Genomic DNA, 24,136 nt, shown 5'->3' with positions numbered 1-24,136 from the left:
GCTGTCTTTCCAGGCTGATAATTTTCCTTCTTCTCAGTAGGAGCCAAGGCCGCCCCATTAATCCACCCGCAGGGGTCCTTTCAGAGCGCTTGCTGTGTTTCAGCTCCTGCTGGGGGACGGTGTGTGTGTGTGTGTGTGTGTGTGTGTGTGTGTGTGTGTGTGTGTTGGGCTTCTGTGTGGCTTACAGCCACCCGCAGAGGCTCTGCAGGACTGGGGGGGGGGGCTTTCCCTGATGTGCCACCCCCCACCCAGACCCTCCCCCTGTCTGGCGTAGAGGTCTTGGAGCCATGTGTGGGCATCCAGTGGAAGACGCAGGGGTTTGAACTCAGGGCCTCATGCCCTGGCTCAGTTTTTGACTCAAGGCTAGCGCTCTACCACTCGAGCCACACCTCTACTTTTGACTTTTTGCTGGTTAAGTGGAGAGAAGAGTCTCTCAGATTTGTCTGCCGTGGCTGGCTTCCAACCTCGGTCCTCAGATCTCAGCCTCCTGAGTAGCTAGGATTGCAGGTGTGAGCCCCCAGTGCTCAGCTCAGAGACGAGGTGAAAATTCTGCGGGGCCTAAACACAGGGACCCAGAGCCCAGGAACCTGGCACTGACCAGGAGTGCTCTGTGGGTTTCTCTCCTAGGCACCGCGTGGGAGCTGCATTTCCTCAGCCCCATTCCACACAGGGGTAAACCGAGGCACGGGGCAGTGCAGGGCATGGCCAGGGTGCCACAGCTGCTAAGTGACAGGACTGGGGTTTGAACCTGCAGAGCCTGACTCTGGAATTTGTGAGCCCGCCATGGGCTGTCTCCTGTTATCCCCGCTCTGAGCCCAGCAGAGATGCTTGGTGCTTTCCCATGGAGGTGCCAGTGGGAGACCCGGTTCCATTTCCCCTTCCTGCATATGGGGCAGGTCCAGAAAACCTATCAAGGTACCTCAGTGGCCTCCCCACAGCCAGGCTCCAGACAGCGACCCCCCCGCCCCCCAAGGCCCTGCCATTAGGGAGAGAAAATCCAGGTTAATCCAGTTTAGACCAAAAAGGATCTTGAGAGCCATGAGGGTGTCCGGGGCCCAGTTGTCCTCACTGACTAGTAACTGCTGCTGTGGTGGCTTCAGACAGCTGTGCCCTCATGGTGGCAACGTGGCTGCCAGAGGCCCAGCCTCACATCTCCTATTCACATCCAGCAGCTGCCGCTCAAATCCATGAGCTGCTGAAACCCAGGAGAGGGGAAGAACTGAGGGCCTCGGGTGGGTCAGTGTCGCCTGAGAATGGCGTCCCTCGGGGACCCGGTGGTGGGGGCCTCACCGCTCCCCATCCTTTCTCCTGGCACAGGTATACCTACATAGCCAGTGTCCCCATGACGCTCACCTTGATGGGGAATCAGTGCATCATCGCCACTGTGTCAGAACTTGAGGCTCCCTCAGCCCACCCACGGGTCCCCAGCATCCCGCCTCTGACACCAGGCCCTGCCCAGCTTCCGGACTCATCACCACCACCAACGGCCAAGGAGGTGGCCTCAGGGCCTCCTGAGGACCAGGCTTGGGTGGCACTGAGCCTGGGACCCTCAGACGCCTGCATTGCAGGTGCCCTGGGTGGGGGCGGCAGGCTTGTAGACGTGTAGTAACTTGCCCAGGGTCACACAGCTCAGAGATGGCAGAGAGGAGACTGAATCATGGGGAGAAAGGCCCAAGTATCAGAGGCTCCAGCTTCTGCCCACACTGGGTCCCTGGTTCTACACAGGCCAGGCAAGCTCCGTGTTCTCTTCACATGTTCTGGGCCAGATGTGGTTCCTTTCCCTCCTCCTCCATGGGGACCCCTCCCCCCTCCCCCTGGCCCCATCCCCCATGTGGTGGCTGTGAAGTTTGAGCTGTGGGCCGTGGAGCTGAGTGGTGCACCCACCCACCCGGCCGAACAAGGCCGACTCAGAGCTCCGTGTTTAAGAATGGACTATAACTGTAAACAACGTGTAATTAAAGCGCTCAAGTACGCAAACGACATCATTTAAATAACAAAGTGAGTCTGGGCTGGGGCTGCTGTGTCCAGCCTTTGGTACAAAGGGAAGAAAACTGGGCCAGTGATAAACAGATGAGCACAAAGGCACTGTTCAGAAAGCCAAGCTCTGAAAGTGGGTCAGGGCGGGATTTCCTGCAAATTAGTTACTGTTTATTTAGCGACTCTTCTCCAGTGCAAAGTGTGGCTGCACAGCAGGAGACTTAACTCGGTGGAGGGTTCCTTTTAGCCACAGTTGGCAGGAGGGATCATTAGAACCCCATCTTTTTTGTTGTTGTTTTTAGTTGTGGGGCTCGAACTCTGCGCCTGGGTGCTGTCCCTCAGCTCTTCAGCTCAGGGAGAGTGCTCTACCACTTGAGCCACAGCGCCACTTGCAGTTTTCTGAGTGGTTTATTGGAGATGAGAGTCTCATGGGCTTTCCTGGCTTTGAACCACGATCCTCAGATCCCCTGAGTAGCTAGGATTACAGGTGTGAGCCACCATGCCCGGCTAGAACCCCATCTTGGTTTCCCAAGGACCTTGGCTGAGCTCACAGCCTTGTGCCAGGCTCTGAGGATGTCGCCCACAGGGGCCTCTGTCCCCACGAGTGCCCACCACGTGGCCAGGGTGTGTGGGGAGATGGAACAGGTGGGGAAGAGGAGGGGTGGTCCTGAGGAGCTGGGTGCCTCGTCTTGCATGCACAGGCAGAAAACCGGAGCTTCCGGAGGAGGGGTCAGCAAGCGCTTTCTATAAACAGCCACGTGCATTAGGCACAGTGGGTTGAGCAGTCTCGGTCACAACCACCCGACTCGGCCCTTGTCCTATAAAAACTACCACAGGGGGTGTACAAACAAATATCGGTGTCTGTGTCCCAATAAAACTTTATTTATGAACACAGGCTGAGGGCCAGGTGTGCTGCCTGGTGCTGGGGGTGAGGGGCAGTGGATGTAGAGATCTGTGGGTGGTGGGCAAGGGCATGGCCATTCTCATGTTTGAATCTTGGTGAGTTTTATACCTGTTCTGTGCCTTGGTTTCCCCCCTTCAGAGTGAGGGCGTTATAGATGCTTAGTGACAGGGGTGTTGTGAGCCTGGTGCCCACCCGTGGGGGAGGGTTCTGTGTGTTCTTGGGTGTGAGGGACCCTCCCTCCCCCACAGAGTCTAGACGTCCAGTCTGGGTGAGGTCACCGCTCCACCTGCCACGCCCGCCATGTTCCTCTGCACAGACTTAACTGCGAGAAGGAGAACATTTATTCAGAAACAAAGCGCGGCGGGGGTTAGCGTCGGCAGTCATAAACGAGAACCATTATGATGGCGTTCTGTAATTAGAGGTATTATGACTTGTGGGTTCCCGGAGTTGTCTGTTTAACATTTTTGGACTGCTTACATCTGGAGCCCAGAAAGCGAAGGCAGACACTTGTCCTGGGGGGAAAGGTCTCCCAGCCCTCCCGATGCTGGCCTCCTGGGCACCCCAACCCCAGCTCAGGCTGCGGGGTGGAGGTGGGGCCTCGGCTTGCTGAGCATGGGGATGGAGCAAGGGACAGTCTCCCGCCACCAGTGGGTGGCCTTGGGGGGGGTGCAGCTGTGGCTGGGGGGACAGGAGAGACAAGACAGCCACTGGGGGTTACCTCCCCCCCCAACAGGCTGGTCCTCAGGGCCAGCCAGGGGGCGTGGAGTTCAGTCACTGCACCTGCCTGGGGCCTGCAGAGTGTTTGTAGGTGGGGGACGGCGGGGGGACGGCGGGGGGGGGGGGGAGAGGGGGAGCTTGTTGTCTGCCAGGTCCATGGGGCTGAAATGAGCTGAACCCTATTTGTGAGAATTGGCAGTTGTGGGGGCTGTCTGGCAGGGAGGAAGGCTGGCCCCATGTGAGGTTCTCTCTCTCTGAACTCACTGGGCCTTTGCCTCTGAAGGCGGCACTTGAGCCCTACCTCCACTTTCAGCCTTTCTACTCTTTTAGTTTTGCTAGTCATTTGGAGAGGAGGGTCTTATGGATGTTCCTGCCCAGGCTGGCTTCGAATCTTGATCCTCTGATCTCAGCCTCCTGAGTAGTCAAGATGGCAGGCGTGAGCCACCAGCGCCTGGCTATTTCCTCCATGTGTAAGGGAAGAAGCGAAGGCTCAGAGATGTCCAGTAAAGTGCGTGGGGTGGCACAGCCTGCAGAGAGGGGGCTGTTGGGGAGCAGGTGGAGAAAGCCTCAGCTCGGTCCTTGACATCATCGGCCAGTCCACTCCCAGTCTTTCCAGGCACGGCTGTGTGAACTTGGGAAAGTGACTTACCCTCTCTGAGCCTCCCTTGCCCTAGGGACAGGCACACAGGGCCCGTGCCAGTTTCCCAGGGCTGCCATGAGAGGTACGCAGACTGGATGCCTCAGGATGAGGGGAGATCATCAGGATTCTGAACCCCGAAGATAAAAACCTGGGGCTGGGCAGGGTGGCGCCATACCCGGGCTCTCTTCTACCTGTGGCTGTCCGCTGCTGGCCTGGTCTCCTCCCAGGACTCTGCCTTCCACGCAGGCTCACAGCACAACCCAGGAGACCTCAAGACCTGTACCTGGGGGACACAGCCCTCAGGGGCTCCCTGCACCCTCTGCAGACGCTCCGCCTACTTATCTTCCTGAAGACTCTGTATCTCTGCTCTCTCCTTGACATGAGCCCTCCACCCCCCAGGGGCCTACCGCCCTAGGAACCTGGGGCCAGGCCTGGTCCTGAGCCCAGGCCACAGGCGGGGAGGGGACACTGGCTCTCAGGACCCCCCCCCCCCAGGTCTCCTGACTTGAATTCCCCTAGGCACTTCCGGGGTGCTTCCGGGGTGAGGCCTGGTCTCCCCTGGCTGGCTGGACCTCACCTGTGGGGGGCAGGATGGAACAAGCTCAGATTTAGTAGTCTTTTTTTTGGGGGGGATGCTTGAAGTTAGGCCCCCACTGTTGTCCTTGAGCTTTTATTTTTGGTCAAGGATGGTGCTCTACCACTTGAGCCGCAGCACCCCTTCTGGTTTACTGGTGGTTTGTTGGAGGTAAGAGTCTCATGGACTTTCCTGGCAGGCTGGCTTTGAACCATGATCCTCAGATCTCAGCCTCCTGAGGAGCTGGGGTGACAGATGTGAGCTGCGGGCGCCGGGCCCGGCCAACACCGTTTTTAATGGTCAGGCAATCTGCACAGGGGCGTGGGATTGAGTTCCCTGCCTGCTCTCGTGCTGGACACCTGGGCGGCAGGAGCTGGGGGGGGGCAGTGTCCCTCGGCCACCTGTGTCACAGGGCCCCATCTCGGCTGTCACCTGCCCTGACCAGGAGCAGCTTCGTCTTCATTTCTTTTTTTTTTTTGTAGGTCGTGGGGTTTGAACTCTGGGCCTGGGCGCTGTCCCTCAGCTCTTCAGCTCAAGGCAAGCGCTCTACCATTTGAGCTACAGTGCCACTTCCGGTTTTCTGGTGGTTTATTGGAGATAGGAGTCTCACGGTCTCTCCTGCCCGGGCTGGCTTTGAACCGCGATCCTCAGATCTCAGCCTCCTGAGTAGCCAGGATTACAGGCGTGAGCCACCAGCGCCCGGCTTCGTCTTCATTTCTGCAGAACCTGCAGCAGGCACGCTGACATTTCCTCTTTCTGTCTCCGGCTCCATGAGCCTCTGTGTCAAGCTGCTAATGAGCTGCGAACACCCGCGGCCCACCTGGCCTGGTGGGAACCGGGAAGAGCTGCGGCCTCCATGTGACCACCATGGGGTGAGCATGGATGGGGGAGGGGGGGCGGGGCTGTGAGCATGGACGGGGGGGGGGGGGGGGGGCTGTGAGCATGGACGGGGCGGGGGGGGCTGTGAGCATGGACGGGGCGGAGGGCTGTGAGCATGGACGGGGCGGGGGGGGCTGTGAGCATGGACGGGGCGGGGGGCTGTGAGCATGGATGGGGCGGGGGGGGGGGCTGTGAGCATGGATGGGGGAGGGGGGGCGGGGCTGTGAGCATGGACGGGGGGGGGGCTGTGAGCATGGACGGGGCGGGGGGGCTGTGAGCATGGACGGGGGGCTGTGAGCATGGACGGGGGGCTGTGAGCATGGACGGGGGACGGGGCGGGGGGGCTGTGAGCATGGACGGGGCGGGGGGGGGGCTGTGAGCATGGACGGGGGGCTGTGAGCATGGACGGGGGGGGGAGGCTGTGAGCATGGACGGGGCGGGGGAGGCTGTGAGCATGGACGGGGGGGCTGTGAGCATGGACGGGGGGGCTGTGAGCATGGACGGGGCGGGGGGGGCTGTGAGCATGGACGGGGCGGGGGGGGGGCTGTGAGCATGGACGGGGCGGGGGGGGCTGTGAGCATGGACGGGGCGGGGGGGCTGTGAGCATGGACGGGGCGGGGGGGCTGTGAGCATGGACGGGGGGGCTGTGAGCATGGACGGGGCGGGGGGGGCTGTGAGCATGGACGGGGGGGCTGTGAGCATGGACGGGGCGGGGGGGGGCTGTGAGCATGGACGGGGCGGGGGGGGCTGTGAGCATGGACGGGGGGGGCTGTGAGCATGGACGGGGGGGCTGTCAGCATGGACGGGGCGGGGGGGCTGTGAGCATGGACGGGGCGGGGGGGGCTGTGAGCATGGACGGGGGGGGCTGTGAGCATGGACGGGGCGGGGGGGGCTGTGAGCATGGACGGGGCGGGGGGGGCTGTGAGCATGGACGGGGGGGCTGTGAGCATGGACGGGGCGGGGGGGGGCTGTGAGCATGGACGGGGCGGGGGGGGCTGTGAGCATGGACGGGGCGGGGGGGGCTGTGAGCATGGACGGGGCGGGGGGGGCTGTGAGCATGGACGGGGCGGGGGGGGCTGTGAGCATGGACGGGGGGGCTGTGAGCATGGACGGGGCGGGGGGGGGCTGTGAGCATGGACGGGGCGGGGGGGCTGTGAGCATGGACGGGGGGGGCTGTGAGCATGGACGGGGGGGCTGTGAGCATGGACGGGGCGGGGGGGCTGTGAGCATGGACGGGGCGGGGGGGGGCTGTGAGCATGGACGGGGGGGGCTGTGAGCATGGACGGGGCGGGGGGGCTGTGAGCATGGACGGGGCGGGGGGGGCTGTGAGCATGGACGGGGCGGGGGGGCTGTGAGCATGGACGGGGGGGCTGTGAGCATGGACGGGGCGGGGGGGGCTGTGAGCATGGACGGGGGGGCTGTGAGCATGGACGGGGCGGGGGGCTGTGAGCATGGACGGGGCGGGGGGGGCTGTGAGCATGGACGGGGGGGGCTGTGAGCATGGACGGGGGGGGCTGTGAGCATGGACGGGGGGGCTGTGAGCATGGACGGGGCGGGGGGGGGCTGTGAGCATGGACGGGGCGGGGGGGCTGTGAGCATGGACGGGGCGGGGGGGGCTGTGAGCATGGACGGGGGGGGGCTGTGAGCATGGACGGGGCGGGGGGGCTGTGAGCATGGAAGGGGCGGGGGGGCTGTGAGCATGGACGGGGCGGGGGGGCTGTGAGCATGGACACGGGGGGGGCTGTGAGCATGGACGGGGGGGGCTGTGAGCATGGACGGGGGGGGCTGTGAGCATGGACGGGGCGGGGGGGGCTGTGAGCATGGACGGGGCGGGGGGGGCTGTGAGCATGGACGGGGGGGGCTGTGAGCATGGACGGGGCGGGGGGGCTGTGAGCATGGACGGGGCGGGGGTCTGTGAGCATGGACGGGGCGGGGGGGCTGTGAGCATGGACACAGGGGGGGGCTGTGAGCATGGACGGGGGGGCTGTGAGCATGGACGGGGGGGGCTGTGAGCATGGACGGGGCGGGGGGGGGGCTGTGAGCATGGACGGGGCGGGGGGGGCTGTGAGCATGGACGGGGGGGCGGGGCTGTGAGCATGGACGGGGCGGGGGGGGCTGTGAGCATGGACGGGGCGGGGGGGCTGTGAGCATGGACGGGGGGGCTGTGAGCATGGACGGGGCGGGGGGGGCTGTGAGCATGGACGGGGGGGCTGTGAGCATGGACGGGGCGGGGGGGGGCTGTGAGCATGGACGGGGCGGGGGGGGGCTGTGAGCATGGACGGGGGGGGCTGTGAGCATGGACGGGGCGGGGGGGCTGTGAGCATGGACGGGGGGGCTGTGAGCATGGACGGGGCGGGGGGGGGCTGTGAGCATGGACGGGGCGGGGGGGGGCTGTGAGCATGGACGGGGCGGGGGGGCTGTGAGCATGGACGGGGCGGGGGGAGGCTGTGAGCATGGATGGGGGGGGCTGTGAGCATGGACGGGGCGGGGGGGGCTGTGAGCATGGACGGGGCGGGGGGGGTTGTGAGCATGGATGGGGCGGGGGGTGGCTGTGAGCATGGACGGGGCGGGGGGGGCTGTGAGCATGGATGGGGCGGGGGGGGGCTGTGAGCATGGACGGGGCGGGGGGGGTTGTGAGCATGGACGGGGCGGGGGGGGGCTGTGAGCATGGACGGGGGGGCTGTGAGCATGGACGGGGCGGGGGGGGCTGTGAGCATGGACGGGACGGGGGGAGGGTTGTGAGCATGGACGGGGCGGGGGGGGGCTGTGAGCATGGACGGGGCGGGGGGGGGGGGCTGTGAGCATGGACAGGGCCTGGAGGGCAGCCTGGATTCAGGGTCCCTGAACTCCCCATCTTTCCTCCCTTCCCTCCCTCCTATCCTTCCTCCATTCCTTCTTTCCTTTCCCTCTCTCCCTCCCTCCCTTCCTTCCTTCCTTCCCCTCCCTCCCTCTCTCCCTCTCTCCCTCCCTCCCTCCCTTCCTTCCTTCCCTCCCACCTCCCTCCCTCCTCCCTTCCTTCTTCTCTCCTTCCCTTCCTTCCTTCCTTTCCTCCCTCTCTCCTCCCTCCCTCCCTCTCTCTCTTCCTCCCTCCCTCCCTCCCTCCCTTCCTCCCTTCCTTTCCTTCCTTCCTTCCCTCCCTCTCTCCTCCCTCCCTCCCCCTCTCTCTCTCTTCCTCCCTCCCTCCCTCCCTTTCCTCCTTCCCTCCTTCCCTTCCTTCCTTCCCTCCCTCTCTCCTCCCTCCCTCCCTCTCTCTCTTCCTCCCTCCCTTCCTTCCTTCCCTCCCACCTCCCTCCCTCCTCCCTTCCTTCTTCTCTCCTTCCCTTCCTTCCTTCCTTCCCTCCCTCTCTCCTCCCTCCCTCCCTCTCTCTCTTCCTCCTTCCCTCCCTTCCTCCCTTCCTTTCCTTCCTTCCTTCCCTCCCTCTCTCCTCCCTCCCTCCCTCTCTCTCTCTCTTCTTCCCTCCCTTCCTTCCCTTTCTTTCTTCCCTCCTTTCCTTCCCTTTTTTTCTTCCCTTTCTCTCCCCCACCTCAGTTGACTGCAAACCTGTCCCCAGCTGGGCTCACCAGGGAATGCAAAGGCAGACACGCTGGACACCTGCCTGGCCTGTGAAGCCTGGGCTCCTGGTGGGGTGTGGGGTGCACACCTGTCATCCCAGCCACTCTGGAGGCACAGGTAGGAGGATCGTCGTCTGAGGCCGGCCCCAGGCAGAGCTGTAGACCCTACCTGAACAGCAATGAAGACAGAAGGAGCCCCTCCACTGCCAGCCCCGTCTCAGAATCCCTCTTCGTGGAGGGCTGGCTGGGGGCTCTGCCCCAATGCCCTCTGGGTAGTGCCGGAGCCCCTGTGGCCTGGCGTAGACCAGGATGGAGCCCCTCACCCCGACCAGCTTCTGTCCATCTTGCTCATGGCCCGGCAGGCCCAGCCCCCCCCCCCTCCCCCGTCACTCATGGAAGGGAAAGAGCACCACCGACAGTTCTCATCTCTTTCTTTCTCTCTCTCAAGAGCGGCACTAGCTTCAGTTCCCACCTCGCACAAGGCAGCGGCTTTTAGCACGTCCCGGGGGCGGTGCCGCACCCTGTCATTTCGGAGGGATTTTTCTCTGCCGCATCCATTAGCAGTTGCGCCTCCCCTCCCCCAGCCCTGACAACCGCTAATCTTCTTTCTGTCTGTGGATTTCTCTGCTCTGGACTCTTCACAGAAATGGAATCGCACAGAATGTGCGCCCTGGAGGTAGTTTCCGAGGTCACTCACATAGTTGCCCCTGTCAAGAATGAATCCCTTTTCATTGCTGAATAGTATTCCATCGTGTGGATACACCTCATCTCATCCACGTTACCATTCGGTAGACGTTTGGGCGGTTTGCTGCTCTGATCGTTCTGGTACATGGTTTTGCTTTTGTTTTCTTTTTGTGGTGCCACGGATCGAGCCCAGGCCTTTGCACATGCCAGGCAAGGGTTCGACCACCGAGCTACAGCCTGGCCTCGTATCTACAGTTTTATTATTATTAATGTTGTAGGTCACGGGGTCCGGGTGCTGAGCCTGGTTTTTCTGCTTGACGCTAGCACTTTTCTGCTAGCAAGCACTCTACCATTTTGAGCCACAGCGCCACTTCCACTTTCCTGGAGAAAAGAGTCTCACAGACTTTCCTGCTCAGGCTGGCTTTGAACTTCTCAGTAGCTAGGGTGGCAGGCATGAGCCACTGGTGGCCAGCTCATCTGTAGGTTTTTTGTGTGGATTTGGTTGTTCTCATTTCTCTAGGAGGAGGTTTGGGGGGTCACATGGTAGTTTGTGTCACATGGCTCCCCATGGCTGTCTGACCTTGACCCCAAAGTCCACAGGGGGCTTCTCTGAGCTTCGTGGCTCTCCCCTGTGAATCTCCATCCTGTCTCAGGGGTGTGCCTTCTGGGGTACAGGCTACATAGTCTCTGCTTGCTGCTGCTGCTTTTGTTGTTGTTGTTGGTCGTGGGGCTTGAACTCTGCCTGGGCGCTGTCCCTCAGCTCTTCAGCTCAAGGCTAGCGCTCTACCACTTGAGCCACAGCGCCACTTCTGGCTTTTTCTGCTTATGTGGTGCTGAGGAATCGAACCCAGGGCCTCAGGCATGCGAGGCAAGCGCTCTACCACTGAGCCACCTTCCCAGCCCTTGCTGCTGCTTTTCCCAAGGCCGTCTGAGATCAGACACTTGTACAGCGTTCCGCGGGGTCTCTGCAGGTCAGGGGCTGAGGCTTTGGGTTCACCAGCATGCAGTTCCAGACCTCTTTCATCCAGAAACTTCTCAAAGGCCTTGCAGCCCAGGGGAGCATTTGAAAAGGAACTGGACGAATGCAATGGCTGTTTCACAGCTGAGTCAGCTGCAGCGGGGAGGCAGGGCCGGGCCTGAGCTCCCGGGGCAGAGCTGGGGCCTGAGCTCCGGGAGCGGAGCTGGCCGAGCCGCTGTTCCCATGTGTCTGTCCTTGGGCTCCGGGGCCAGCGCCCGCCCCGCCTCTCCTGCCTGGGGAAGCCAGAGCCCTGCCAGCCACGTCCCCGCTCTGCTGCTCGTCCACATCCACGCTGACAAAAGCCCGGCTTCTACAGATGGCTGGGCTCCTGCCAAGCCCTCTGGCTGATTGCGTTCTCAGCGAGCGGAAAGGCAGGGGCCTATCACTCTGCAGTGGGAAGGAGAGAAGAAAGAGCCGCTTCCTTATCTCAGAAGTCCTGTCGTGTGTGATGCTGGCCCAGATCTGCCTGCGGGGACCCGAGCTCATCTCCAGGGCCAGCGCTGAGTGCGCAGCTCCTGGGAGGGGCGGCGAAGGGGCAGAGGTGCCCCGCGTCTGGGGGGGGTGCTCAGAGCTCTGTGGCCCGGGAGGAGGGTTGGGGTGCAAGGACTGGGAACATTCTAGAAGGTGCCCCAGAGGTGGTGTGTCTTCTTGGTGGGAGGCCTTCTCTGAGTCAGCGAAGCCTGAGATGACCCAGGGAAGGGAGGAGGGCAGGCAGTGGCGGAGGCCAGCGGCCCCGAGTGGAAGACGAGCGGGATTTGCTTGTCCTGAGCCGAGGGCTGTGCTGGCTGCAGGCTCTGGGATTTGGCTCATCCTCAAATGTCTTCCTCCCCCCCTCCTGCCCCCCAGTTCTAGGCTTGAACTCAGGGCCTGGGCGCTGTCTCTGAGCTTTTTATGTTTGTTTTGTTTTGCTCAAAGTTAGTGCTCTACCACTTGTGCCACAGCCCCACTTCCCGCTTTTTGGTGGTTCATTGAAGATGACAGTCTCGTGGACATTCCTGCCTGGGCTGGCTTTGAACCGTGCAACTCAGATCTCAGCCTCTGGAGTCGCTAGGATGTCAGGCGTGAACAAACAGTGCTGGGCAAAAATGGCCGTTTTCAGCGCCTCCTGCCCCCGCACCCCTGGCGCCTCCTTATGTGAGGGCCTCAGCGCCTCTGGGGAGGGGAAGGGGGCGGGGAGGGGTGTGTTGGGGGCTGGGGAGGCTTTGTGGAGGAGAGGTCCCAGGAGCAGGGCAGGGGTGGCCCCAGTGTCCATCAGTCCTCGGCAGGACAGCAACTATTTCGCCATGTGCAGCTGAGGCCGTGCGGGCTCGGCTTGCGTTGTCCCAGGGGCCGTGGTGGGATCTCTGACGGAGTCCCTTCCACTGTGGCCCCTGCCAGGTGTCCAAAAGCAGCGCCATCTGAAGAAAGCAGTGCACTTGTCGGCGGCTTGGATTCACCCCGTGTTCATTGAGCATCTAGTATGTGCCAGTCAAAGTCCCTGTGGTCAGGAAGCTCAGGCCGGGGCCCAGGGAATGTCGGAGGTGATTTCCTGGACCAGGGGTGTGACAATTCCCCGTGGGTGTGGTGGACGTGGGCAGGGGCGGGCAGAAAGAGATGTCTGGTGAGGGAAAAGGGATGAGGGACTGGCAGTGTACCACCTGGCTCCAGCCTCTGCTCAGTCTGAGGCAGCCGGGGTTGGCCATAGGCCGCAGATTTCCCTGCTCACAGCCCTGGCTTTGTCCCCCAGCTCCCCGGCCTGCCTCAGGCAGAGAGGTACTGTACTCAGACTGACCTTGGTCCTTGTGGAATGTGGGGGGAGGGGAAGCATGGGAGGAGGGGGTTGCGGGGGGGGGGGCAGGGCGGGGCTTGACTGGGCAATTTGGGACAAGGAGGCAGGAGAGGAATGGAAGGCAGGGTGACAGGGACGGAGGAGGACAGGGCCAGGAGACCGGGACACACCTCTCCTGTCCCCTTCCACAGGTTTGCAGGATGTGATTGAAGTAGTTGAAGTAAGCCAGGCATGGTGGCTCATGCCTGTAATTCCAGCAATGGGCAAGCAGAAGCAGGAGGATCCCAGACTCGAGGCCACTGTGGGCTCACTTAGGCCATGCTGTAAACAAAACAGAACTGAAGACTTTGAAGGACTTGTCAAATGGTGGCGGGTGTCTACGTCCTCCATCCTGGTGACACCCCATTTTTAGTTGGGGTTAGTCCTGGGCACAAGATAAAAGTAGCTCCTGGGAGGTGCTGAGCGTTGTGAACACTGGAGATGCCAAGCCACCAGGCAGCTCAGGGGCCCTCGGCCTCCTCTCCTCGGCCTCCTCTCCTCAGCCTCCTCTCCTCGGCCTCCTTTCCTCGGCCCGTTCCTCCCATCAGTGCTGACTAAGACAGTTCCAGTAGTTGATTTTAGAACTGCTGCTGGAAGAAGTTTCAGCAAGATAAGAAGTGAAAGAAAAAAAGAATGTCTCCACTTCCCCGGCAGCCGCATAAAGCTGATTCTTATCGCATTGAAAAAAAAAAACCAAACCCAGATATTCCAAAGAGAAGGTTCCTGCAGCACCCCAACCTCACAGATCACTGCCCGGCGAACACTCTGACTCTCAACTGAGACCAGCCATTGTGACTGAAAGCTGTACTGGCTGGGTAGTAATACTTGCGTGGGGGATCAGGGCTGGGCTTTGTCACAGGGAGGCCTGACCCACAGCCACCCATTTCTTCAGTGGCTCTGAGATGCCCGGGGTGAAGAAAGCGGGGCCTGCTAGAGCGTCTGAGGGTGCAGAAAGAGGGCGCGTAAGCCACACCTCCGGTCTGGCCTTTTGCTTTATTTTGGAGAGGGAGTCCCATGGACTTTGCCGCCCAGGCTGGCCTTGAACTGCAATTGTCTGGATCTCAGCCTTCTAAGCAGCTGGGATGATAGCAGGAACCACAGACACTTGGCCTTATAGTTATTTTTGAGACCTACAGGTAAGAAAGGGGGAAAGCGGGGTCGGGCCAAGGCCAAGGTCAGGCCGACGGCCTCTGGCAGCGGTGACACATTCAGGATGGCTGTGACCCAAGCAGTGCCCACCCTTGGGATCTTTCCTGCTGGCCGGTGGGCTTGGGGGAGGCGCTGGGGGCCAGAGGTCCCAGCGCACCCCGAGCCTCCGGGGAGTGTCAGCCCCCAGCCTGGCCTTGTCCAGAACCTTCTCAAGGAAGCCACTTCCACCTCCTCCCGCCTGGGTCTCCTGTGAAATTGGGCCTGGGCTGCTGGAAGGATGGAGTGCAGTCTTGGGGGCTGGACGCGTTGGGGGAGTTCTCTGGGCCACCAGGATGGGTACGTTAGCACACAATGGAGGTCTTGCTGCTCCTGGTCAGCCTGGCCACTCAGCCCTCCCTCCGGACGCCTAGAAGCGAGATTTCTTTCTTTTTTTTTTTGTCGGTCGTGGGGCTTGAACTCTGGGCCTGGGTGCTGTCCTTCAGCTCTTCAGCTCAAGGCGAGCGCTCTACCACTTGAGCTACAGCGCCACTTCCGGTTTTCTGGTGGTTTAATGGAGATAGGAGTCTCACGGTCTCTCCTGCCCGGGCTGCTTTGAACCGCGATCCTCAGATCTCAGCCTCCTGAGTAGCTAGGATTACAGGCGTGAGCCACCAGCGCCCGGCTTAGAAGCGAGATTTCTATGGGTGAGCAAGCAGTGATTCCCGCAACAAACACGGCACACAGCTCAGATGCTGAGCCTCCTAGGCTGGCAGCTGTGAGGACATCTTCTAAACCAGGGCTGCAAGATGTCCTCGCCTCCTCCTCCTCCTCCTCCCCTCCTCTTGTCCTCTTCCCCTTCTCCTGTCCTCCCCTCCTCCTCTGCACGCTATTGAGCCACCTTTCCAGCCCTGTGAGTTCATTCTTTCACCAAGAAATGACTGAAGGGTGCCGAGAGCCCCTGCATATGTTACCGCCCTACCCCCATCAGAGACGCTCATGCTTAATTTGGGGGATGAAGCTGTGTGTGGTGGGAGCCTGGCTCAGCGTCCCAGCTCCCCACATCACCACAGTGGAGTGTGTGTAGGAAGCTGTGGTGTTCAGGGCTCTCCAGGGAGACAGAAGTGCATACTGCAGGATCTCCATGGTGTGCAGACTCCATGCACGGGACGGGGCTCAAGTCCCAACTCTGCGGCTGGCAAACTGGAGATGCTGGAGAGCTGACAGTGTAGGTCCAGCCCAAGCCCAGGGCCTCGGAACTGAGACAGCCAATGGCACCATCCAGGCTGAAGGCCAGGGGGTTCAAGATGCAGGAAGAGGCAATACTTCAGCTCAATGGCAAGAAACAAGAGTGGTCGTGAGCCGGGCAGGCAGGGGGAACTTCCTCCACTCTCAGGCCTCTTCCTTCTACTCGGCCTCATGTCCTGGGTAGCACAGAAAGGGTGGGAAGATGTCTCTCTCCAATAGAGCTTGCCAGCCCAGTCAGTCTATTCCCACAACCAGATAGTGTGGGGCGGGATTGCTGTCCACGGTGCTGAAACATCATGGTCAGCCCGGTGCGCCCCAGGATCGCCTCTGTCCAAGGTGCTGATCTCCCAGCTGCTGGGAGGGTGTGGTCCCAGTGCCCAGAGTGGGCACCACGTGCCAGCGAGACCACCGGGGAGGTGCTGCCACCATCTGAGGAAGCGTGGACGGGCTGCAGGGCCCAGGCCCTTTGGGCAGCTTCAGGGCTGTGCCCGGCCTTGGGCCTCGCAGGATGGCACAGGAAAGGATGAGGTGCCACTTTCCCCACCATGGCAGCGAAGGAAGAGGCTCTGTGCCTTTTCAACGTGACAAGTGACGGCTATGTCTAGGGGTGGTGGGTGTCCATTTAAAGATACGTGTGAGAGTTGTGCCCAAGTAAAATGTGAAGCACTCATTTCTTAAGTGTATAGGTTAAGGATGTGTTTTGAAGGGGGAGGGAGAGAGAGAGGGAAAGAGAAAGGGAGAGAGAAAGAAGGAGAGAGAGGGGAGAAAGAGAGGAAGAGAGAGGGAAGGAGAGAGGGGGGAGAGAGAAAGAGGGAGAGAGAGCGAGAGAGGGAGGGACCGAGGGAAGGAGAGAGAGGGAGAGAGAGGGAAGGAGGGAGGGAGAGAGGGAAGGGGAGAGAGAGCGTGTGAATGCACCGGTCACACAGCCATGCCACCTAACAGGGCAGCACCTCCCCAGGTGACACCTGCTGCCCAAGATTAGTTTTCCTCGTTCCAGAGCTTCACATAAATGGAATTATTCAGCATGAGCCCTGTGGATTTGACTGCTTTATTTCAACCTTATTATCTTCAGATTCACAGATGTTCTTGCACACCGATAATTTCATTTGTTTGGAGCTAGGGTCTCACAGTGTAATATATAGGCTGGCCTAGAACGTGCGATCCTCCTGTCCCAGCCTCCCAAACACTGGCATTACAGGTGAACACTATGTGCCCAGCAGGATTTCTTTTTCTTTTTAAATTGGTGTTCAGTACACGCTTGTGTGAGTGAACCACAGCTCGTTTATCTGATGACCTGTTGATGGGCACTGGAGTCGTTTGGGGTGTGAGTGTTTTGGATAAAGCCATGCACACCCTCGTGTGTATGTTTTGGTGACCAGAGCAGTCATTTATGTTAGAAGCATACCCCGGAGCGGAACTGTGGGATCCTTGTGCGTATATCAGCTTCCAAAGTGGTTGTGTTGATTTAAAGACCTTAAACCATTAATTCTTCCTTCTTGACTTTGCCTGTCCTCATCAATGAAGGAGACATTCTGGAGAAGGCTCCGCTTAAATAATTGTGGTTTGAGAGTTTTCTGGAATATCTTACCGATCAGTATGGATTAGCTACTAATCTCTGCCTTCTCCTCTCACACCCTCCTTCTCCGGTTATTGACCTGGCCGACACTGTGATGGAATCTGAAGGACGTGATGGAGTGTGGTCTTCTCCCCACGCCCCCAGCCACACCACGTGCCTGCCTGCCTGCGGGCGCATCCAGCCAGGAGAGTGGGGAGCTTGGCATTTGCTCCCAGGCCCTCAAAGCCTAATTTACCACCTCGAGGCAGCTCCACGCCCCGAGAAAGAGGACAAGCCGCAGGAGGGAGCGAGCGCCGCTTGTTTCTCACCTCCCGGGATTTGTGAGAGCAGAGGCGATGTATCTACTGCCGGTGTGGAGTGTTCGGGCAACTTTAAGGCTCAGATGGGGGCTGTGTCGTAGACAGCTCAACAACCTCACGGGCGCACGTGGAGCACTTTGCAGACTGGCTGAAGCCTCTGTCCATCATCAGCGCGCCCCGTGCCCGGCTCCCCTGGGCCCCCTGGCTTCCTTCCTTGGGCCTGTGAGATTGCCCATGATGCAGGTCCTCCCGACTGAGATCAACCTCTGTGTGTTCATTCTGTGTCTCTGCACTGCAGCCTGCTTATTTTCAGTTTCACATCACAGCTGGGATGGTAAGCATGCAGCACCGTGCCCAGTTCCCATCTATTGAGATGGGGTCTTGTGGACTTTTCTGTCTGGGATGGCCTGGCACCCTGATCCTTTAAGCCTCAGGCTCCCACTTAGGTAGGATTAAAGACATCAGCCACCGGTGCTTGGGTCAGCACTGGCCTGCTCTTCACTCCCTTGCTTCCACTTCTCCTGAACGTCCCCTTTGGCTGTCCAGGACTGCTCCCTGCAGTTGGGCAGGAAATGGCACTGACACCCCCCCCCCCGCCCGGTGGCTGCAGTGGAGCCCCTGGCCCACGCCGCCCCTCCGCCCAGTCAGCACTTTCCCTCTCCAAGCAGATCAATGGCGCCCTAGGACATGACCTCGAGTTCAAGTACGGTGTCAATTACGGCCCGGGAGGCTGTTACTGCACACCTTCCCCGCTATTAGAGATGCGGCGTGGGGTGGGCAGAGACACGTCCTGGGGGAAATCATTAGCCCACTAATTTGAAATCAATTTAAAGTGCATTTGCTTAATGGTATGAGCATTGTGAATTATCTAGAAATGGTTAATTTGGTTGAATGTCACACCAGATTTTCATTTTATAAATGGTGGCTCGGGGGACAAGCGCCTGTCCTTCCGCTCCCTGCCGTCTTCCCTCTTTGTCGAAACCAAGCCTTCATTGTCTTTCTTGTGGTCTGAGCTTGCAGTCTTCAGCGTACTCAAGTCTTTGGTGTCAAAACAGTTCTGGTGAGGGAGGATTGGAGGCCATCGCCCGACTCAGCTGGCGTGGGGAGGGGGAGGGGCAGAGCAGCTCCCCGCCCCCCCCCCCAACAGCTGCCCAGCCTCTGAGCTGCTCTGCGGGGCTCAGAGCAGGAGGCGCCCATGCCCCCTTTCTGTGGGTCACGGAGCCTGTCTGAGCAGGAGACAGGAGTACTGCCTGGGAAACGGGGTGAGTGAGCTCAGAGGTCCTAGGGCCCAGATCCTCTCCACAGCAGCTGTCACAGGAAGACGGCTGCTGCCTTAAGTGACAGTCTTGTCCCCGTGGGCTAGGCACCTTCAGATCGGAGGTGGTGCTGGGTGTGCCCTGAAGGCTGGCTGGAATCCAGCACCTCTTCCCGAGCTTCTGTCCTGTGCCTGGCATTGTGTTAGAAATGGCAGCGGAAACATGAAGATGGATTCTGCCATGGAGCTGGGAGCTGGTGGCTCATGCCTGTAACCCTAGCTACTCAGAAGGCTGCGATCCAGGGCACTAGAGTTCTAAGCCAACTGGGCCAGAAAAATCCCCTAGACTCTATCTCCAAAATAACTAGCAAAAAGCTGGACTGGAGGTGAGGTTCAAGTGGCAGAGCACCAGCTGAACAAACTGAGGTCCTGAACTCAAACCCTGCTACTAGCCAAAAAAAAAAAAAAAGACATTGCTACATCATTGTTTGCTTTTAGGAAGCCCTTATTTTGTAGGCTACTCTGTGCAAAAACAAGAGGCCATCCTATACTTTTCAATACATTGGCGATCTTGTTACCACCTGGCTGAACAGGGCTCCTGTGGACACTCCAGCAACAGGCATGGCACGGTGCCCGTTCTGATCCGGCCTGGTCTCTGGGCTCCTCTGTGGTCCCCAGCAAAGCACGATAAACAGTGGCCCACAGACCATGCTCAAGGTGTTGGCAGGCCTGGGCCCCCAGTGAAGCCCACGGCTGGAGGCCTCCCCCCTTCCCAGCCTCCCCCCTCTCATGGTTTCCTGGCCATCCCTGCCGACGCTCAGCTGGTGGCCACATGGCTCCACCCTCCATCCTCACGTGGCTGTGGCACGGGGGCACCCACCACCTCTTCCTTGTGTGCAGTCCATAGCCACATTTCTTCATTTTACAGAGCCTTCTCCTTGCAGCTCAGAGTCAGCCTTACCAACACGCCACGGACGCGGCTTCCACAATGGAAATGGACTCGCCACCATCTGAGCGGATGGCGCGGCTTTCTCGCGAGGCCCCTGTCCCCAGCTTAGAGAGGGCACTGTCCCCTGTGTCCTCACATGGCTGTCCCTCTGCTCTGTGCCCATGACATCTCCATGGGTCTTATTCTCTTTAGTAAGGCTGGATCCAACCCCATCAATCAATCAATCAATCTTAATACAGCTGCATTCTGAGGTACTGAGATTACGGCTTCAACATACCGATTTTAGGGAAGGGGGGACACAATTCAGTGTGATGCTCATCACACTGAATCTTCAGTTCTGGAGGTGACCAGCAGTGCTTGAGTCAGTGATGGCTGTGACAGTGCTGTGTAACAAACATCCCCAACCACAAAGCTTCACACAGCGATCACTTACTGTCAGCTGGGAGTCAGCCCAGGCTAGGGGCAGCTGGGCTTGGCTTCGGGCCACAGAGGAGGTAAAACCAGTTTCATGGGGTTCTCAGCCGCCTGAATCTACGGGGCCAAGAGGGCATGACCCTTCCCTGGAGGGGGGGAGTCATTTGCACACTTGCCGTGTTTCAGTGGACAGCAGAGGTCTCACACTGTGCCCAATCACAGCAAGACACAAAAGCCAGGGGGAGACTGCTGGGAGGAGCAGGCCCTGCATACTGAACAGCTTTGCCATTCCAACCCCACGCCCAGCCCTAGTGGAAGCAGATAATGAGAAAGGTGGTAATAGGGAGGTAGTTATCACTACAGCCAGGGCCTAAGCAAACACCATCTTATTAAAACGCAAAGACTATGTATTTTTCTATTTAACGGACAAGAACATGGGTAGAGATAGGGGACGTGATTTGCCTAGCACAGTGTGAGTGGACCCAGTCCTGCTTCCTATCCCGCCAGGGGCTGCCTGCTCATGTCTATGGGTCGAAAGTGACACTGAGCAATGCCTTCTGCCTCTCCCCAAGGGGGTTCTGATTGGGACCCCCAGGCTCCTGAGCAGAAAAGGGAGCAGGGAGCCTGGCACTCCATAGATGCTCCTGGGGCCGGGAGTGGGTGTACCCCGCTCTCCTCCCCTCCCCCTCTCCTCCCCTCCCCCTCTCCTCCCCTCCCCCTCTCTCCTCCCCTCCCCCTCTCTCCTCCCCTCCCCCTCTCTCCTCCCCTCCCCCTCTCTCCTCTCCTCCCCCTCTCCTCCCCTCCCCCCCTCTCCTCCCCTCCCCCCCTCTCCTCCCCTCCCCCTCTCTCCTCCCCTCCCCCTCTCTCCTCTCCTCCCGCTCTTTCCCTTGCAGCCAGAGTGAGCTCTTGAAGGAGCAAATGACAACCACCTCTCCCCCTGCCTGCACAAAAGTCATCTAGATGATACATTCCTGCAGATGAAAAACCCGGGTGTGGAAAGATTTATAACAAAAGCCTTCCTCGTCGCTCTGAGTCAGATGAGCGCGTTCACCCCAACACACGTAGGTAGCCCCGTTTTAATTTATCTTGTATTTTCTTCAGCATCGCATGGTGCCTGGGCAAGAAAAGGAGCAAAGATGCTGTCCCTGCCCCTCCCCTCAAGCGCAGGGAACTTCCTATGGTCTGGAGACCCGCTCTCCCACTTCACAATACTGGCAAGCTTTCCACGGGGCCTGGGGAAGGACAGAAGGGGTGGGGGAAACCCCCCAGCTCTTGGGTGAAGACCTTTGAATCTGGCCAATGACATGTGTATCTGCCAGGTAAATTCTTAGATGCAAATGGCTGAATGGAAAGGGCTAAGTGATGATAGTGTGTGTGTGTGTGTGTGTGTGTGTGCGCGCACGCACGCGCACATGTGCGCACGTACACTGGTCCTGGGGCTTGAATTCAGGCCTGCACACTGTCTGTCCCTGAGCTTTCTCACCACACCAGGTGGGTGCACTTGTCACTGAGCCACAGCTCCACGGCTAGTTTTCTGGTGGTTCGTTAGAGCTAGGAGTCTCACGGGCTTTCCTGCCCAGGCTGGTTTTGAATTGTGACTCTCAGATCTCAGCCTCAGGAGCAGTGAGGGTTGGTGATTCTTTTGATAGTTCCTGTCACAGCACCCTCCCTGTTGGAACCTGGCTCTGTTTCCAGGCGATGCCCGAGACCGGCTTTAAAAGCAGGCTCTGCTTTAAAAACCCTCTCCTCAGATCCCTGGCCTCTCAGCAGAAAGCCCCGCTTCCTCAGACAGATGGGGTCAACTTAGCTCTGCCCTTTCTCATGGCTCCTTCTCAGCTAGACAGGGGCACAGGGGCACAGTTGGCCAGAGGCCGCCCCTTGGGACACACGAGGGCCCTGGGGCTGGGGTCGGTGTCCTTCCCCATGCTGGAAAAGCGAGTTCCCAATGCCATTGGGTCATTAGTGGGAGGGGCCAGGGGCCCCTGGGAAGGCCAGGGGCCTGCCTGCTCCCCATCTGCCTTCCCCACCCCACCAGGCCTGCAGGGTGCCTGGATGTGGTGCCCCAGTTGAATGAGAACCATCTCATTAAACTCGGCAGGCTCATTAAGACTGAAGCCAAGGCCCTGGGGTGCATGGGCCAGAAAGGATGGTCAGGGCTCTGCTCAGGAGTCAGTGGCCTAGGGACCGGTAACACGGTCACAAACAAGATGAGGGGATTGATTTGTGGTCTGAATGTCACCGCCTCTCCCCCAGCTGGGGGGGGGGGCAGCTCTGTCACTCCACACAGCCTCGGGGACCAGGACAGCTTGGCTGGGCACAGGCAGGGGTGAGGCGGAGTGAGCCAGCAGGGGAGGGGCTGAGCTCAGGGTGCTCACCTGACTTGCAAGGAAGGAAAAGGTAGGGTTCCTCAGGACAGGTGGGGCTGGGCATCCCGTGGGCTGCATGCAAATGACATACAGGCATGGGGGGGAGGTAAGGGGGGGACTCCTTCCTCAGCACAGGGCTCCTCCCTCCCTTCCCCCCTCTGCCCCCCCCCCCCAGGCTCAGGATTCATAGGATAGGGAAATTGTGGGAAGTACTGAGAAAGTTGGTTTCCCTTCCCTTCCTTTCTGGTGTGCACACTGCATCTCTTGATCTACCCATCAGCCTTTGTGACAGCTCTAGGAAGGGGCCATGTAGCTTCGGGGCCGAGGACCCCCGCACCTGGCTTCCCACTCACTGGCCGTGGGTTCGAGGATTCACCTCATAGGCTTTGGCTTTCCCATATGTAAAGCAGGCAGGCTCCTACCTGCCTGCTATTGAAGTAAGGCTGGCGGCTGAGCTGATGTGGGGGTCCCTGTGTGGGGCCAGCCGTTCCCCTGGATGAGCTGCAGTCCACAGCTCTGTGGAGGGGGGCAGCAGTCCACAGCTCTGTGGATGGGTAGGGGGGCAGCAGTCCACAGCTCTGTGGATGGGGGGCAGCAGTCCACAGCTCTGTGGATGGGGGGCAGCAGTCCACAGCTCTGTGGATGGGTAGGGGGGCAGCAGTCCACAGCTCTGTGGATGGGTAGGGGGGCAGCAGTCCACAGCTCTGTGGATGGGGGGCAGCAGTCCACAGCTCTGTGGATGGGGGGCAGCAGTCCACAGCTCTGTGGGTGGGGGGCAGCAGTCCACAGCTCTGTGGATGGGGGGGGCAGCAGTCCACAGCTCTGTGGAGGGGGGCAGCAGTCCACAGCTCTGTGGATGGGGGGGGCAGCAGTCCACAGCTCTGTGGATGGGGGGCAGCAGTCCACAGCTCTGTGGATGGGTAGGGGGGCAGCAGTCCACAGCTCTGTGGATGGGTAGGGGGGCAGCAGTCCACAGCTCTGTGGATGGGTAGGGGGGCAGCAGTCCACAGCTCTGTGGAGGGGGGCAGCAGTCCACAGCTCTGTGGGTGGGTAGGGGGGCAGCAGTCCACAGCTCTGTGGGTGGGTAGGGGGGCAGCAGTCCACAGCTCTGTGGATGGGGGGCAGCAGTCCACAGCTCTGTGGGTGGGTAGGGGGGGCAGCAGTCCACAGCTCTGTGGGTGGGTAGGGGGGCAGCAGTCCACAGCTCTGTGGATGGGGGGGGCAGCAGTCCACAGCTCTGTGGGTGGGTAGGGGGGCAGCAGTCCACAGCTCTGTGGGTGGGTAGGGGGGGGCAGCAGTCCACAGCTCTGTGGAGGGGGGTGGGCAGGATAACGGGTCTTTGAATGGCAGCTCTGGCTTTCTCACTGCGCATCCCTAGCCTGAGGTGCCCTCAGCACGCGCAGGAGCTGCCCGTGCCAGCCACGGGACATAGTGGCACACATCTGCATTGCAGTCCCAGCCCCCAAGTCATTTACGGGGGACCAGGTGGGCTGGCCTGGAGACCACCTAGATTTCTTCCCAGCTCCCCGGCCTGGCCCAGCTCAGGCTGTGTCCCGCGTGAGGCACAGAGTATCGTCTGCCCCGCTCTATTAAACAGGCCGGCGCTGGGAACAATGCCAGGCAGTCAGAAGGCTCAGCAGTGCCCAGCTGTGGGGCTGGATGGGCCCTGGAGAGACGGGCATTTGCTAGGTCCTCCTCCCCACCCTCCTCTCCGACCAGGCTCCAGCAGGCTCGGCACGGACACGTTATCCCAGTGGTTAGAACACGATCGAGTCAGCCATGCTGCAAACGCGCGCGTGAAGCCCAGCGCTCTGCGGCTTCATTTTGCTTTAATAGGAACCATCTGCCGCGCGCGGCAGCAGGCGCAGCCAGACCCCCAGCCCCAGAGCCCACCACAGTCAGCAGATGGTGGGGCTGGGATCCGTGGGCGGGGGGGGTCCCAGGGAGGAGCCCCCGAGGCTGGGGGCGAGACATGCACAGCCCAGGGCTGGTTCCTTGGCTCTCTCCATCTGGGACAAGGGGCCAGAGGCCCAGAGGTCCACCCAGCAGCAGCTGCCGGATTAAGCTGGGGGGGGGGGGAGGGGAGGCAGCAGGGTGCCAACCCCCCTCCCGCTGTGCTCTTCCAGGGAAGGCCTGGGCTCCGAGGCAGCTC

This window comes from Dipodomys spectabilis, unplaced genomic scaffold (assembly GCF_019054845.1).
Source record: "Dipodomys spectabilis isolate Male_0828 unplaced genomic scaffold, ASM1905484v1 ptg000188l, whole genome shotgun sequence".
Classification (NCBI taxonomy): domain Eukaryota; kingdom Metazoa; phylum Chordata; class Mammalia; order Rodentia; family Heteromyidae; genus Dipodomys; species Dipodomys spectabilis.
The sequence above is the reverse complement of the archived record's forward strand: the minus strand, read 5'-3'. Positions refer to the sequence as shown.